The 9223-nt window shown below is 31.4% G+C and overlaps 1 non-coding gene across 1 annotated transcript; it reads right to left on the reverse strand.

Annotated features, from left to right (window-relative positions):
- Positions 1-999: 999 nt before the first annotated feature.
- On the reverse strand, positions 1000-1072 carry TRNAM-CAU (transfer RNA methionine (anticodon CAU)). Its single transcript has one exon. It is a non-coding gene; the product is annotated as a tRNA-Met (tRNA).
- Between the last annotated feature and the right edge of the window lie 8151 nt (positions 1073-9223).

Raw genomic sequence — 9223 nt, forward strand, 5'->3', positions numbered from 1 at the left:
AGTTGATTTAAAATTATCAAAATATAGTTTCCAATATCAAATGAATTTGAAATTACACCTCTATAATGATTATTTATTTATTTATCTAAGTATTTAAAAAAGACACGTTGAGTACGTAACAAATTATTAATTCAGGACGTTCACAACATGACTTTTAGAATAAAAATTACAAATTTATATTCAGTTAGAGAAAAAACAAGCTAGAGAAAAAAAACAAAGCAAAAAATAGTTTTATACGAAAGAAAAAAAAATTATAAAAAACAACAATAATTTAAAAAAAAAAAATACAAATTAAACTTGATTCATAAGTTTCAAAGGTTATCAGATGGATTATTATGGTAATATACCTAATATTAGGAATATGTTAGCTAAGAGTAAACGTTAGTACTCATGGAATCAAGATGTATAAGATCAGAGATTATTTTTTGCCCATGTAAATACGTCATTGCCAAAGGTAAAGGTGTTTCTTTGCGATTTGCATCTGTATTGATCCGGCACAAAATTAATAATTAATTGTGGAATTGTGGACTATTTATTGATTTTTTTTATTACCGATTTTGAAAAATTTCGTAAAGTTCTTTGAAGCACTGAAACGCCTCCAAATTAAAATTGAATGTATTGTTATCATTGAATTAAATTTAATGTATTGGCACTATATTAGCAATTAATAATAATTAGCTATACACCAAGTCACACTGTGGGAAATAAATAAATTAAAGAAAGTATAGATTATTACACGTACTAGGTATAACAAAATTTTAAATAAATAATTAGTAATGATATTCAACAAGATATTATGAACACTATATAGGTAGGTAGCCTCAGTATTCTTAGATATAAATTATGCTCCACATTGAAGCTAAATTTATCATTTTACTAAGTATTCCTATTGGTTAAAATAAATTTCAGGCCACATTTTAGACGTGTCAAAAGTGGGCTCTCTTGGTGAGAAAATGTCAATCTATAAATTAATATTATTAGTACATTTAAAAAAATATATGCCCCGGGTGAGGATCGAACTCACGACCTTAAGATTATGAGACTTACGCGCTGCCTACTGCGCCACCGAGGCATGTGCCAATTCTGAAAACAATCGTTTGAAATTTCAGAAAGATGTCTCCCGTCGATATTTTTACCGCGCGACATATTTCGAGCTTAGATAGGTCGCGCTTGGCAACTAAATAATTGTAACAATTATTAGAGACATTAAAATTTTATCAGACTAGTGCAAACGTCCACATTGATTGTTTCATCGTTTTATGCATTTTCATAAATTGATAATTATGTTTATTTACGTTATGAATTATAAAAATTTCTATAAGTAAGTACATTGTTATTTTTAATTTACTTAATTAACTTACAACATGTGAATAATCATAAAGATGCCTACCTTAGTATATTATAAATATTAGGTTTCCCAAACTATGTTACGCGAAAACCTGAAATGGGTTTTTATACGGCAGCGGATGCAACAAATTCATTGGTACATGTTTTCATTTGTTATGTTTTAAAAATAATTACTAAATAAATAATTTTTGCTACTTAAATTTTATTGAATCATTTATTATTTACCTGTGCTACAAAATACACAAGGTGTTTCATTAAAATTTCAGGATTTGCGTTTTATTTCTAATATTGGTTATAATATATTATAATATTAGATAGATTAGTTAGATGAGGCAATTCCCATGGAAATAAAGAAAAAAATCTAAGGTTTTAAAGTGTCAACTTTAATTTTGAGCGTATGTTCTAGTGCTAAACTTAATATCATTAAGGGGGGCCATGCTCAGCGTAGGTCAAAATGGAGCTATTCTTGCATTTTCAAAGCATGATCCTGGACATTCCTTAAACGTTGTAGATAATCTATTTATTATCCTTTATATTTATTTATCGACGTAAATTATACTAATGGTTTTATAAATGCGTTTAAAAATTAATAAATGTAAAAAATCTTAACACCACTGCACATGCATGTACTGAAATATGACTATATTCTAAAACATTAGAGCGAGAGGTTTAAAAGAATACTATTTTATGTAACAAAAACACTTTATGCAGTCATGAAATGTTTAAAATAAATATAAAGGATAATAAGGCTTCAAAATTATATAAATATATTATCTACAACGTTTAAGGAATGTCCAGGATCATGCTTTTAAAATGCAATAAAAGCTCCATTTTGACCTACGATGAGCATGTCCGCTCTTAAGAATTTATAAAACAACATTCAACTAAATTTAACATCACGTATATACTGATCTAATGAATTTTCCATGATATTATAAATATGTACAAATAAGTATAGAGCCTCCCAAACATCAATAGATATTTATTTTTAATCTACAACTACATAGGATTACCTACCCACTTTATATGTAATTTTCTAATTGGAATTATATAATTTAAGGATGTCAGTACGTACGTGATTGGATTTTGCAGTATGGTCTAATCAACCAAGACCATTCACCGCCAATCTGGTGGGACTAGGAGTCGCCGTCTCTCCAAATAACATCTCACTCAGGCTGGATTAGGTTTTCCTCTGCAAATTATAAAGGATTATTATTTCTACAGGGATTGACTAATTTACTATAACCACATACTACTCATAGTAATTATTGTATAAAATTATAATAAAAACATTGTTGTCTAAAAACAACTGCTGTGAACCTATATAAATGAAATCAGATCGATTTAAAATGTAGATTAATCACTATTACTGATGTATCTACGCTGTTAAGTCGAGTCTAGCCACTTTATTTTTTATGCATAAATTATATGTGGTTTTTGCATATTTTATAAAAATAAAAAACTCATTTTTATTGGTTGAATTAAACAATAACGTATTTGGATGGTTTTGAAACAAAGTTATTTTTTAGCAGGGATAGCATGGGTTGCATCTTGACCTCCCGGGCGGATTCGTTACGAAAAATCGCACAGGCGTAACGAAAAATTAAGTCACAAAAGTAGCGCGACCGCGAGAGACTCCAGCCAGCCGCGGACGGCGCTTCGGGAATGACATGTAAACCCGGGCCCCGCAATTTATTTTATTTTCTTTCGAATTTGGACAACCAACGTTCAGAGAATCAGTAGGCAAATCATGTTCTATGTTTAATAATTTTAGCCGTCAGGGTTTATGTATTGACAAATGAGTGGGTTTCGTTTTTTTTTTTTCAAAGTTAGTTTACTGTTCTGAAGATGCGTTTATAGCATGAAACAGATGTCAACGTAAATGACTCAATAAAGTAGAATTAACAAAAATAACTTTGTTTCAATAGCACTCAAATGGAGTTCTGCCAAGTACAGTTAATAATAATATTATATAATATATATAATAACGTATTTATTTTTTATAGTTTATCACTGATGTCCCTGGGCGAAATGCCGCTCCCAACTATTTTTAATCTCAAATTTTATTTTATTTAAATTCATTGGATACCTTCTTACGATGTGTTACTACTTTATTTACGGGAAAATATAGTCTACATTAAAGTTTAATTGATACATCTACTGTTTTTTAGAATTTGAACATAATAATAATATATGAGCGCCATTGCCAAAAAACCATATTATTTTTACAACGTCTTTATTAGCTCGTATTCTTATTTGTCCGGTGGTTGTTTATCCAGTACAAATATTGCAATCGATTTTAACTAAGTTCCCAACTAGCTAGACATTTGAAACTTTTAGAATATATCAGAACACGATGCCAATGCATTCTTTTAATACTTTTAGCCGTCGAATTGAATTCATTTTCAGTTAATTCTGTTTTGTATGAAAAGTTATTTCGGAAGAAATCCGTAATCCAATCCACTATTATTGGTTGCTAAGTGGGTGGTCCTCGCAACAAAATTATTAATATATACGTGCGTTACTATGAAAATCAAAACATTTCAGTATTATATATTTGTTTGTTTGTTTTTTATTTACTTCATGTCGAGTACAAGTTTTAGCATAATAATTCAACAGAAAATTTATTGTATATAAAAAGTTCGATTTATCTTGTAATTATTACTAAATTTATGCTGCAAAATCTATACAAAATAATAATATATAATTCACATTTTCCTCCAAAATTTTCCACTTTTTAGAATGCGACAACAACTATGCAGTGAATTTCCTGCTATCTCTACGAGACGTCACTGTATTTTGTTAATAACATTGATATTCTTAAAACTACTATTTTTTTGAAACTATTTTATTAGAAAAGAGTATTATGGCATTTCAGTTATTTACCAAAACGCCATAATACATAATAAAAAAACAATACAAAGATTATGAATAGATAAAAATTAATAAAAATACTTAATTACTAATAACAACCAATATAAAACACGAAATAAGAAGAGAGAGTAAGTTTTCATTTATTTTAATAAAATAATAAAACAATTAGGTATAAATGTAACACATTTTAAACGCATTGTTATTATTAGGCCAAATCTAAAAACATCTGCAACTGTAGGTATGTTACATTAGTAAAGTTATATATTTTAGTTAGTAAAACCAAAGATGTTGAAAAAACCTTTTTCTATCTAAATGTACGAAATTAAAGCTAAAAAAAATACGATTAATCCGCTTTGCAGGTTAATTTGCAAAAAACTTCACACTACCACTATTACACATATTTACCGATTTCCACGGCGTATATAAAGACAATCTATCTCGAGTAGATAATAAGCCAATACTAATACATTTCGGCATTATTATTTGGTTTGAAAATTCTGTAAAATGTGTGTAAAATCGTTTATAACAAGCACGGCACAGAGTAATCACAATGAACTAAAAAATGGCAGCCTTTTGTGTAAGGAAAAAAATCGGAATGCCAACTGATCGATGTTAATATTTGTGAAGTTTAACGACTTAATCATGCTTCATGCGTTTGCTAAATAGTTTAAAATGTCATAATAGAAATATAACCTAGACATTGACGTCCCGTGGGGGTAAGCAAATTGAGCGTCGTTTGGGGGCGGCAGTTACTCGAAGGGCGGCAAATCGAAGAGAATCATCTGGAATATATAGAAATAGCTACCAAAACTTAGTAATAACGAAAATATCTTTCAATTAAAAAAATCAGCTCACTAGTTTTGTCAGGTTCGCGATATCTAGTTTACTTTCCTTGCCCTTCGACGTCCTTGGTGACCAGAAACGACACGTGCAGATTTGCGAATAATTAGTCTGATATTTTGTTAATAATGTATCCATACAACACATTTCTTAGATATTGGACTCATGAAAGGATGATAAAAATACTGTATAAAAAATGAGGCGGCATGTTAGCGCTGCGTAGGGGCGGCATTTTATCTAGAGACGTCACTGAACCAAGGACACTTAAGGCTACTTCTATTTATCTGGTAAAACCAGGGAACTCAGAAATAACGGGAACTGAAATACATAACGGGTAAGGCGATAGCAGGTAACCGACTCGAGTAAGGAAGAATCCGTGTTAAACTTATACACGTGTCAAGAATACGTTTTACGTCGAATACTGAAAACTGCTCTCGGTTTATTCATTTACGCTCATTTAATTTTGGTGTATTACACACACTATTGCACGTGCATAATACGTGATTCATTTTTGTAGGACACTCACACATTCAAAATCCTGCTTCAACATGCGGCGTATTGAATATAGCCTATCGGTATTCTATTTATTATCTGTTCTGTGGGTAAAACCAACATTACGATGTAAAAGGAATTAAAAAAAAATAATGTGACTAAAATACACGATTTCGACAAGACAGTGAACAAACGAAAGCAATATTATGGAAAGAATAAAACATAATATCTACGATACACAATAAAAACTATGCTTGTATATTGTGCTAGTGTCTTTACTACGTTTCCGTAGTAGATTTTTTGTATGAGACAATTGTCTACAAACAACATTATCGTGGGCTGCCCAGACGGCGCGATGGGCGGATCACCAGCTGTAGACGCCGCCCAAGCATTCGGAGGAGGGCGGCGTCTCCACAAATATCCTCTTCACGCTAATAAAAGTCGACGGGGCACATCCAAAATCCTCCGAGTGACATCTCTCCTGCAAGCCATATCGGAATACCGTCCGACTGAGACATTAAGAGTAATGTCACATGCAATTATGGTTTCCTACGCGGTTGCGTTAAAAATAATTTTAATATGCTCTTTTTATTGTCTTCACTCTTTTCGTCAGATAGTTGCAGGGAAGTGGAATACGATTAATAAATAATTACAACTATGACGAATGGTTTTAAAAGTAGTTAAGTAAAAAAAAACTTGTTCAAAACGATGTAGGTAACATGAATAACACCCAAAACATCACTCCAATCAGTTTTGAAACATAAGTTTTGATGAGAAACATCTTATGGACGAAACAAAATAATATAATTCTATCGAAAAATAGGTACAGCAGAACTTTGATATAACGAACTAATGCGACATAAGCAAAATCTTGTTTCTTTGTCTTCGGATGATATATCCTAGACACACACTTGTTGTGGAACGACGTTAATGTTCGATGTCGACGCGCTTGCTTTCGGTATTCCATTTTGAAAAAAGAATCAAGTTTTGTTTGCACTTTTGAAATCTGCTATTTTACAACGTTTTTCTTAGCTCGTTTTTTGTCCGGTTGTTCTTTGTCCGGTACAAATCTTGCAATCGATTTTTAACTAACTTCCCGACTAGCTAGACATTTGAAACTTTTAGAATATATCAGAACACGATGCCAATGCATTATTTTAAATACTTTTAGTCATCTTTAAGTAGAATTGAATTCATTTTCAGCTAATTCTGTTTTGTATGAAAAGTTATTTCGACACCATTATTGTTTGCTAGTGCTCTGGGGTCCTAGCAACTAAATTATTAATAATATACAACACGTGCGTTACTATGGAAATCAATATGACATGTCAAGTACAAATTTTTTTGATTGTTTAAGCTAGTCAAGTCAAGTTTATATGGTTCAACAGAATTTAAAAACGTTGTATATAAAAAGTTCTTTTTATCTTGTAATTATTTTATACTTAATCAACTCTCTGAAATTTAGAAAATGCCTATAATACAGTTGAATTTCGTTATCTGACGAATAGTCAATAAACGCTATTAGATTATCATGCGCAAAACTTTGTGTGTAAGCGTTGACACTTAGATTTTAATATGTATTTTCATATTTGAACGGATAAATCTGTTATTATTCGAGGATCTACATATATATAGAATATATTCTATACATATATAGAATAAACATTTTCTTTACTTATCCAATTCTCGGAGGTTATTTTATAACCCACCACAAACAAAAGGTGAATATCTGACGTCAAAATATCTAAGAAATAAAAGTGAGAATCATCTGTGTTTTTTATACATTTACGTCGTAATATTACTTAACTTTTGATTAGATATAGCTATTTTGTTTTTTGATTCACTTCGAAATAATATCAATAATACATAAACCATTGTAATATTCTGGGATTATTAATTTGCTCTTGGGTATAGAATCACAAAACTTCTCTCATATTTGGCAGTGATGCTTGGTGGAGCATAGAGCATGGACGTTAATCTTAATTGCAAAAACGTCACTTAAAAACTATTTCACCTCGTAGCATTCCTATGATGTTTTTATCTCAGCACGAATACAATGAAAAACACAGCGATAACTATAATTTAATACACAAAAATTATGATTTAAGAAACCAATATTATATAATTTGAAAACATCTCATGCATATACCCACCGGAAAAAATCTTTTTTAGAATCCAGCAGTTACAGGTTCAAGTCCCGTCGGGTGTCTAGTGCAGTGATGTCCCGTGGGGGTAGGCAGATTGAGCGTCGCTTGGGGGCGGCACTTACCCGAAGGGCGGCAAATCGAGGAGAATCATTATTTATAAGATAGAAATAGCTACATAAACTTAGTAATAACGGAAATATATTTCCATTAAAAAATTTGGCTCACTGGTTGGAAACAAAATGTATTAATTATTAGGTACTATAAAAGTTTTAAAAGGACTTTATTTTTTTGTCGGGTTCGCGATATCTTGTTTACTTCCGTTGTCCCTGGACGTCACGTACTTAGTGAACAGTAATGACACGTGTAGATACTTACATTAATTTAGAATTTATCCAAATATGTTTGCTAGTTACTCATTTTGGAAGATGCTAGGCGTATTTTTAAATGTACCTATCTGAAATCGTAGATTCGCAATATTGTCTATTGAAGCAGAAATTGCATTTAAATTAGATTAATGTTAGTCGTATTGTTAATAATGTATAATACAACACATTTCTTATATATTGGAGTCATGAAAGGATGATAAAAAGTACTGCAAGTATAAAAAAATGTGGCGGCATTTTGGCACTGCCAAGGGGCGGCATTTTGTCTAGGGACGTCGCTGGTCTAGTGGATGCATGAGATGTTTTAAAATTATCTATGTTCAATAATATATTATAGAATGTTGGATTCTTAAATCTTGTGTCTTATTCGTTTAATGAAAGAAAATAATTTATTACATTATTAGCAAGTCTAAGTACGTTATAAAACTAAATAATGGAGTAATCCGTGATGTCGGTTAGTAATTAAGGAATTAATTGATACCTACCTTAATTTAATATACAAAAATATTGCAACGCAATTTGATTAGCATTTCATGTAAGAGTTACTAGTTTAAATAGTCGTAATTAAGTAGGATGCCCGTAGCTTAATTAAAAAAGCACACTGACTGTTGCATTCTCAAATCTTGTCTTATTCGTTGAATAAAAAAAAATAGTTTATTACATTATTATATCGTGCAAATTATTATGATGACCAAACGCTGTGAAAGATTTTGGATTATATCGATACTAATGTATAACTTTAAACTTTGACTAAATAAATACTCATATAAAAAAGGGATTGTTCTTTTTTGTTCACAGTCTTAGCAAATTTGCGTATCTTCCAAACATGATTAAAGCGAACTGACATTTTAAAAAAACGCGCTTCTATACTTCTTCTTCGATGGCGCTACAGCTCAAGTCGAGTCCTGGCCTCCTCCACAGCCGTCCTCCAGCCGGTACGGTCCTCCGCACGTCTTTTCCAGTTCCTGATTGTTAGCAGCTGGTTAGCATCTTTTGTAATATTATCATCACATCGTGTGCGTAGCTTTCCCACTGGCCTTTTCCCGTTGGGTTTCCTTCGAGGATCTTCTTCGCTATTAGGCATGCGCTGGACATGGCCTGCCCAGTTTAGCCTCTGGAGTTTTATGAAGGTGGAGAGTT

This window comes from Rhyacophila brunnea, unplaced genomic scaffold, assembly GCF_057557595.1.
Source record: "Rhyacophila brunnea isolate RB1 unplaced genomic scaffold, BYU_Rbru_1.0 scaffold_2, whole genome shotgun sequence".
Classification (NCBI taxonomy): domain Eukaryota; kingdom Metazoa; phylum Arthropoda; class Insecta; order Trichoptera; family Rhyacophilidae; genus Rhyacophila; species Rhyacophila brunnea.